This window comes from Tursiops truncatus, chromosome 14 (genome assembly GCF_011762595.2).
Source record: "Tursiops truncatus isolate mTurTru1 chromosome 14, mTurTru1.mat.Y, whole genome shotgun sequence".
Taxonomy (NCBI): Eukaryota; Metazoa; Chordata; class Mammalia; order Artiodactyla; family Delphinidae; genus Tursiops; species Tursiops truncatus.
In genome coordinates, this window is record NC_047047.1 from 53290484 (window position 1) to 53299451 (window position 8968).

The following is an 8968-nucleotide window of genomic DNA, read 5'->3' on the forward strand; positions in this document are numbered from 1 at the left end:
ATCATCTATTTGAGGATGATATCTTCATGATTGGTTCTTTCTTCAGGGCCCAGTGTTACCCAATACTGAAGTGCACCCACCCAGCTCTGTGACCCACAGACACATAGTTGGAGCTGCAGGACCAGCTACCTGGAGGGAGGAATGTGGTGAGACAGAGGGGTGGGCAGAGGGAAGAGGGAGGCTAATCCTTGGAGTCCAGGACCAAGAGGCCAAGGGCACTAACAGAGGAAGGACCAAGGTCCAGTCTTAGTTCCCATATCGGAGCCAGGCTAAGTTGGAAATTAGGGACAGAGGAAAAAGGTCGTTTCCCCACTTGCCTTCTTGCATGTCTGTGCCAAGGCAGGAGAAACCCTTTACGGATGATGATCTTCCTTCTATGTGTCCTCCTGCTGGTGTGTCTCTCTCCTCTCCAGTGGTATCTACTCACAGTGGCATTTCTGAGAGGAGAGAGAGGGTCTCCATCAGCATAAGGAAGGTGGGTTGACACGCCCCAGAGACGTCCTAGTGGCCACGCCCCAGAAGAGCTGAGTCTCAGTTTTAGCTTCCTCCATCCATCCTGGCCCCTCCCCCTTAGCTTGACCCAGAGCTTCCACTTTAGAGAGAGTAAGTTACCCTCAGTCACTTTTCTCAAGACCAAATCCTACCACTTAAACGTGACTCTGGAAGGAGACAGCACTGCCTTGTTTTTCACAGCTTCACTGCAGTGATCTCTGACCCTGGGCTGTTCCCTGTTCACTGAGCTGATTCTTGCTTCAGAGTCTCTGCTGCGTCCTCAGCCAGCCCTGTGCCCTCCCTCCTGCCCTCCCAAGTCCTCCATCCTCAAGATGTGGAGCCGTTAAGAAATCTTCTCTGATCTAATCTAATCTCCAACAAGCAGCCTCTTTTGTTGCTTTTTCTCTCTGACAAACCTGATTTATCCTGATGTGTCGAACTTTGGGCCACTGAGGCCACGCTGACCTCTTTGGGGAGCTCGGCTTTTGTGATGCTTGGGAAGCCCCTCTCCTGAGGACTGTCTCAGCCTATTCTGCATCACATTTGAGCCCATTTTTTCTAAAAAGGACCTGGGAAGGCAGCCCATGCTGTGAACATCTCTCCTTTTTTAGGGTGTCTTTCAGCCCTCCTGCCTGCCAGGTAAGAGCCAGGGGCCAGAGGTAGGGTGAAAACCTCACCTACCTGATGTTATATCGAACAGCAGTTAGATGAGTCATTTAGACACTGGACGTGCTGACAAAAGGGGCAAAACATGATGTATCTTATGTTTTGTTACATTATAACCATATATCACATATCATATCATATCATATCACTTTATATTAGTTTGCTAGGGCTGCCATAACAAAATACCCTAGACTGGGTGACTTACACAACAGATATTTATTTGCTCACCATTTTGAAGGCAGGAAGTCCAAGATCAAGGTGTCAGCATGTTAGGTTTCCTCTGAGGCCTCTCTGCTCGGTTTGCACACAACCAGCTGCCCTTTTGCTGCCTCTTCCTGCAGCCTTTACTCTGTGCATGCACCCCTGGTGTCTCTCTGTGTGTCCAGATCTCCTCCTCTTGTAAGGACACCAGTCAGATTGGATTAGGGCCCATCCTAGCAGTTTCATTTTACTGTAATCACCTTTTTAAAGGCCTTATCTCCAAATACAGCCACATTCTGAGGTTCTGGGGGCTAGACCTTCAACATATGAATTTTGGGGGGGACAGAATTCAGCCCATAAAAATATTACTCCCCAATCCCATAATCAACTTGCACTGAGGTCACAGCAAAAAGAACTGTCTCAAGTTGCAGCGTGAGAGATTTCAGCTAGATGTAAGAAAGGTTCAGGCATATCCCAAGTTCAGATCTTGGGGTGGAATCTCAACAGGCAATCTAGAAAACATAATACATTTCCATTCATTTGGGACCCTTTTCAGAATTAGGAGGTTAAACTAAATGATTATTCAGTTTCAACATTAATTCATTTGATCAACCATTCATTCAAAAAACATTCACTGAGCCCTCACCTTGTGCCAGACACAGGGAATCCAGAAGTAAACCAGTGATGGTTCTTGTCCTCAAGCAGGACTTATAATGATGTCTAAACCCTGGGTTTAGGGTTAGGTTGGATGGGAGGAAAGCAGGAGCAACCAAAAGAAGGCGTGTTAAGAATGCTATGAGGCAACTGAAGGAGATTAAGAGGCACAAACTTCCAGTTATAAAATAAATATATAAACTAATAGTACCTAATTAAACTCACAAGCTTTTGCACAGCAAAAGAAACCAAAAGCAAAATGAAAAGACAACCTACGGACTGGGAGAAAACATTTGCGGTGCAACCGACAAGGGATTGATTTCCAAAATACACAAACAGCTCATACAGCTCAATAACAAAAAACCACACAATCCAATCAAAAACTGGGCAGAAGACCTAAACAGACATTTCTCCAGAGAAGACATACAGGTGGCCAACAGGCAATGAAAAGATGTTCAACATAGCTAATTATTAGAGAAATACAAATCAAAACTACAATGAGGTATCACCTCACACAGGTCAGAATGGCCATCATCAAAAAGTCTACAAAGGCTTCCCTGGTGGCGCAGTGGTTGAGAGTCTGCCTGCCGACGCAGGGGACATGGGTTTGTGCCCCGGTCTGGGAAGATCCCACATGCCGCGGAGCGGCTGGGCCCGTGAGCCGTGGCCGCTGAGCCTGCGCGTCTGGAGCCTGTGCTCCGCAACGGGAGAGGCCACAACAGTGAGAGGCCTGCGTACTGCAAAAAGACAAACAACAAAAAAAAAAAAAAAAGAAAGAAAAAAAAGTCTACAAATAATAAATGCTGGAGAGGGTGTGGAGAAAAGGGAACCCTCCTACACAGTTGGGGGGAATGTAAATTGGTGCAACCACTATGGAGAACAGTATGGAGGTTCCTTAAAAAACTAAAAATAGAACTACCATATGATCCAGCAATCCCGCTCCTGGGCATATATCCAGAAAAGATGAAAACTCTAATTCAAAGGGATACATGCACCCCAATGTTCATAGTGGCATTATTTACAATAGCCAAGACATGGAAGCAACCTAAGTGTCCATCAACAGAGGAATGGATAAAGAAGATGTGGTATGTATATACAATGGAATATTACTCAACCATAAAAAAGAATGAAATAATGTCATTTGCAGCAACATGGATGGACCTAGATTATCATACTAAGTGAAGTAAGTCAGACAGAGAAAGACAAATATTATATGATATCACTTATATGTGGAATCTAAAAAATAGTACAAATAAACTTACTTACAAAACAGAAACAGACTCACGGACATAGAAAACAAACTTATGGTTACCAAAGGGGAAGGTGGGTGGAATAAATTGGGAGTAGAGGATTAACAGATGCACACTACCATATACAAAATAAATAAATAACAAGGATTTACTGTACAGCACAGAGAACTATATTCAATATCTTATAATTGACTATAGTGGAAAAGAATTGAAAAAAATATATATATATACATATATGTGTGTATATATATGTATAACCAAATCACTTTGCTATACACCTGAAACTAACACAATATTGTAAATCAACTATACTTCAATAAAAATAAATAAGTAAATAAGTAAGTCACAGGGATGTAATGTATGCATAGGGACTATAGTTAATAATACTGTAATAACTTTGTATGGTAACTAAACTTATCTAGAAAATTAAAAATAATAACAAAAAAAGAATGCCATGAGTCTTGAATGTTAGTGAAACCACAGACCTCACCCAGGGTCAGCACAGGCTTGTACATTTCCTTCCTGGCCCTCAGCAGTCCTTACACTCAGCAGGGGCTTCTGTTTGATAAAAGCCTGCATAAAGTATAACCTCCTAGGTTTGGGACATCTGAAAGACCTTGCACCTTCAGCCAATCCGAGGGAAGCTGGAGACATTTCTAAGTCCCACACCTGGGACAAACAGGTGTGAGGAGGGCCCGGTTGGCACCGCAGGGGTGTCACAATGGCCACAAACCATGAGTTTTGGGATCCTGTGGGCCCCGACATTGATTCCATTGCAACTGCAGACAGGCAGCCAAGAGTTCCCAAATCAGACACCTCTTCCCCTCACCTCACACCAAGGCTTGGTCACACCTTCCCTGGGGAGCCCATTAAATGCCTGTGGGATCTGTCCCAAGGGTGCGGCTGCCTGAAGCAGAGGCAGGGCTGCCAGGGCCATTTACTTCCATCTAGAAGGTAAGCCTGCCATCTAGTGTCCAAGTATGGGTAGCGCAGGGGCAAACGCTTTCCTCGCTCTGGGGGCTGCATTCAGCCTGCAGCATATTCTTTGGCCGCCCTCCATGAAGGCAAACCACTGTGCTTTCAGAGTGGATTTGATTTTTTACAAACAGCTTAAAGTCACGCAAAGCCAAATGGTTATTGGTGGGAATTTGAAGAATAACACAGGTTTTCCTCTGTGGTTTGTAACCATTTAAAGGCAGGTGACTATTTTGAAGAATATACATATATATATTTTTAAATTAGCGTCTTGAGGGGACTAAAAGTCTCATTTCTTAAAACCCAACAATGTGTACCGTGAACTCTTACTATTGTACATTTTTATACAGAATTTAAAATACATCTCCCCCAGAAATGAATGTTGGTGCCATTTTTTCCATAGAGGCTCACCTTCTAAGGAAAGAATGGTCTGTATGATTTACTCACCTGCTGAGTAGGGAGCTGTCTATACAACCTGATGGATCCCAGTCTCCCCTCACATCCTGGTCCCTAAGAGCTGAGTATTAATCCCAGAATTGGCTTCTGCCTGCAGGACCATTCATCCTGGGGCTTTCTTCAAGAGACTTCTGATGGGGGAAAGGGCTAATGGAGGTACACGAGGCAGGAGATCAGCTCTGTTTCTATTTCTCAAAGAAGGTGTGGAGCCCAGTGTCCAAACCAGGGGAGAAAAGGGCCCAGAGTCCATCTGAGGACACAGAGGAAGCACCAGAAAATTAAAGCACCAGAGACTCAGACATTTGGTCCCTAGGGCCAGTGGTTGAATGGCTGCTGCTTCCTTGAAAAGCAGGAGAGCCAGGGCCCCAGACTGAGCCTGACTCGGGTGGGAGAGGCTAAAGAGAGCCCTCTCCAAACCAGCAAAGCCAGTCTCTGGTGGTCAGGCCTCAGGTTCTGAGAGGCCTTCAGCTCCTGGTGTCTTAGGAAGAGGCCCCCCTGCAACTCCTAGAGCCCCCTTTTCCTGGAGCACAAGGTGGACCCATCTCTAGGATACTTGCTGACTTCAACATTATCTGAACACAAAGGGTCAGTTGAAAAGAGCCTGGAATTCAGGCCTGACCACCAGTGTAGTTAGGAGAGTTAACTGATCTTTTTAAATATGGAACAAGGCCAGGAAAACAGGACACTCGCTTGACCCTGAGCCCCTGGCACTTACATTATTGCCTTTATCAGCAATATTCTGGAACTAGAAGAGTGCCAGCTAATAAGTGCAGAAGGAATAAAAGAATTTTTAGGGACTTCCCTGGTGATCCAGTGGTTGAGACTTCACCTTCCAATGCAGGGGGTGTGGGTTCGATCCCTGGTCGGGGAGCTAAGATCCCACATGGCTTGTGGCCAAAAAACCAAAATATAAAACAGAAGCAACATTGTAACAAAATCAATAAAGACTTTAAATGGTCCACATCAAAAAAAGTCTTAAAAAAGAGGCATTTTAATAAAAAAGAATTTAAAAAAATCACTAATACTCCAAATGAAATAATGAGTCTAGGTAAAAATCATCAATAGATGCTAAGACCATCAGGTGAAAGGTTAATGGGAACTTTGTGGGCTGACACTACTTAAACCCAGTGATCAATCTTGGCATCATTAAAAGTGAAACAACCAGATACTATATGCCTCATAGTAATAGCACCACACTACGAAGTACTGGTGCCAAAATATTGATCTTGAATCTAATCAAGACCCTGGAGATAACTACCAGTTTATAGGAAATATGGAGGATAGAGGAACATACTACTTGATATCACTTGGTATTACATTGATATTACATACTTGATTCCACAGGAACGCAATCAGATGAATACAGAACACAAGATATTATACAGAACAAATTACCTGGTTCCTCCTCAAATCAATGATGAGGGTGGACTGCTTTAGAATAAAAGAGACCAAAAAGACATGACTATATGCAATACATGGATTTTGAAAAAAACCAACTCTAAAAAGATGTCTGAGATAATCAAGAAATTTGAACACAGATTGGGTTTAGATGAGATTGAGAACTGTTGTTAATTTTGTTAGGTAATAATGACACTGTGGAATGGAAAAAGTCGTATCAATTGGAGATACAAACTGAATGAAAAGTACAAACTGAAATGTTTCAGCTATCTAATATTTGCTTTAAAGCACACTAGCAGGAAAAAAGGGAGGGATAGATGAAACAAGATTGTCAAAATGTTGATAATAATTGAAGCTGGGTCATGGGTACATGGAGGTTCTTTTTATTCTAATTTTGAGTATGTTTAGAAATTTCCAAAACACACACACACACACACACACACACACACACACACACACACACACACTGTGGTGTCCTTAACCCCTGTGCAGATCTCAGTTCATATCATATTATGTAAAACTCAGCATCAGTTTGGGGTTTGAGAAGAATAGGTAGACTTACACAGAAGCGGCAAGGAATACCATGGAGAATTTTGTGAGACTCTTCCTTCAAACATTTTGGATTTGAAAAGACAATTTAAAACAATGAGAGAGCAGTACATACCTATTAGAATGGCCAAAACCCAAGGCACTGACATCATCAAATGCTGATGAGGATGTGGAGCAACAGAAACACTCATTCCTTGCTTGTGGGAATGCAAAATGGTTCAGCCATACTGTATGATACTATAATGATGGATACAAGTTATTATACATTTGCCCAAACCCACAGAATGTACAATACCAAGACTGAACCTTAATGTAAACTATGGACTTGGGGTGATAATGATGTGCCAATGTAGATTAATCAATTGCAACAAATATAACACTCTGGTGGGGGATGTTGATAACGGGGGACCTTATGCATGTGTGAGAGCAGGGGATACATGGGAGATGCCTGTACTTTCCATTCAATTTTGCTATGAACTTAAAACTGCTCTAAAAGATAAAGTCTATTTTTTAAAAAAGGCAATTGAAATGATCTTTTAAAAAAATATTCTACAGTCTCCAAAATGGACAAAAGACTTCCATGTGAGAAGAATCTAAAACGCTATATCTTGGCAGTGCTAGGGACTGGCTACTAACTTAGCCAATATAACCAGCACCTCCCACAGACAAACAAGCAAAGATGTCTTTAGGGCATATCAACAAGTGAGAACACAGAGGAACACATGAACACGTGTGCTGACACATCCAAGGCACAAACTACACACATGTATACTGACCCTACCACAGACACTAGCACAGCCACCAGGACGTGTGTTAAGTGTCCAAATACTCACAGAACATGATAACTTACCCCTTCCCAGACAGTGCTGAAATATAAATACAAATACAAACAAATTCAGTAGTACTGAATATTAATGCATGGCTAGATGGAGTGGAAAAGCTTTGGAAATGAAAACAAAATTCTCAAACATCCATGCTAGTAATCCTGGAAGATCTCTATTAACTTGAGGGTAAATTTAAAGTCGTGTCTCCAAAAAAAAACACGTCAAAAGAAAAAAGATAGCATTTGACTTTCTTGTGCTTAGTTCTTCTCACACCACACTTTTCCTCTAGGAAATCTAACCCAAAGCCTCATTCAGTGCCTGTGTACTAATCACTCCCAATTCTCCCTCCCTAGCGCACACCTCTCTCTAAGCTGCAGGCCTGTATTTCCAGCTGCTCATTGAACATTTCCTCGTGGTAATTAAGGTGGAGGCTACGTTTATTTCTCTCTCATATGGTAGATGGCCCAGGGCAAGTTAGATGGCTCTGCCATCCTCAACATATGCTTTTCATCTTGGAGTCCAAGGTGGCTATTTCAGTTTTGGTTATCTTTCAGCCAGAGGAAAGGAGAAGAGTCCAGAGAATTCATGCCCAATCCTTCTGAGACACGCATCACTTCTTGGACTTCCCTGGTGGCGCAGTGGTTAAGAATCTGCCTGCCAATGCAGGGGACATGGGTTTGAGCCCTGGTCCGGGAAGATCCCACATGCCGTGGAGCAACTAAGCTTAGGCACCACAGCTACTGAGCCTGTGCTCCAGAGCCCGTGAGCCACAACTACTGAGCCCACGTGCCACAACTACTGAAGCCCACGCGCCTAGAGTCCTTGCTCTGCAACAAAGAGAAGCTACCACAATAAGAAGCCCACTCACTGCAATGAAGAATAGGCCCCACTCGCTGCAACTAGAGAAAGCCCTCATGCAGCAACGAAGAGCCAACACAGCCAAAAATAAATAAATAAATTTATTTAAAAAATAAAATAAAAAAGAGTGGATATATGTATAACTGATTCACTTTGCTGTACAGCAGAAACTAACACGACATTGTAAATCAACTATACTCCAATAAAAATTAATTTTAAAAATAAAATAAAATTACAAATTATATGCATTATCTTAAAAAAAAGACACACATCACTTCTTCTCACATCCTATTGGCCAGAGTGTGGTCACATGGACGATTTCTGCAAGGGAAGATGGGAAGTAAAGTCTTTAGCTGAGTGGCCATGTGCCAGCTAACACTATCCTTGCAGAAGAAGGGCAGAAAGGTATTGGGGGTTAATCAGAAGTCAGATATATCCCTTGGATATCTGAAACTCAATATAAATAGAAGTAAACTCCTCACCTTCTTGGCCCCCTCTCCCATGTCTATGTCTCCTCCTCTAATCCCCAGCTTGATAAATGACCCAACATTTATCCAGTCACCTAAGTAGGTTTGCCAGATTAAATAAAGGATTCCCAGTTAAATTTACATTTCAGTTAAACAAGGAATCATTTGGGAATTCCGT

The 8968-nt window shown here is 42.7% G+C and overlaps 1 long non-coding RNA gene across 1 annotated transcript; it reads right to left on the reverse strand.

Moving 5' to 3' along the window:
- Positions 1 to 327: 327 nt before the first annotated feature.
- Positions 328 to 8117, reverse strand: LOC141276343 (uncharacterized). The gene is made up of 4 exons (XR_012325715.1): positions 6757 to 8117; positions 1387 to 1871; positions 1174 to 1224; positions 328 to 437 (listed from the first exon to the last, which is right to left on the reverse strand). It is a non-coding gene; the product is annotated as an uncharacterized lncRNA (long non-coding RNA).
- Between the last annotated feature and the right edge of the window lie 851 nt (positions 8118 to 8968).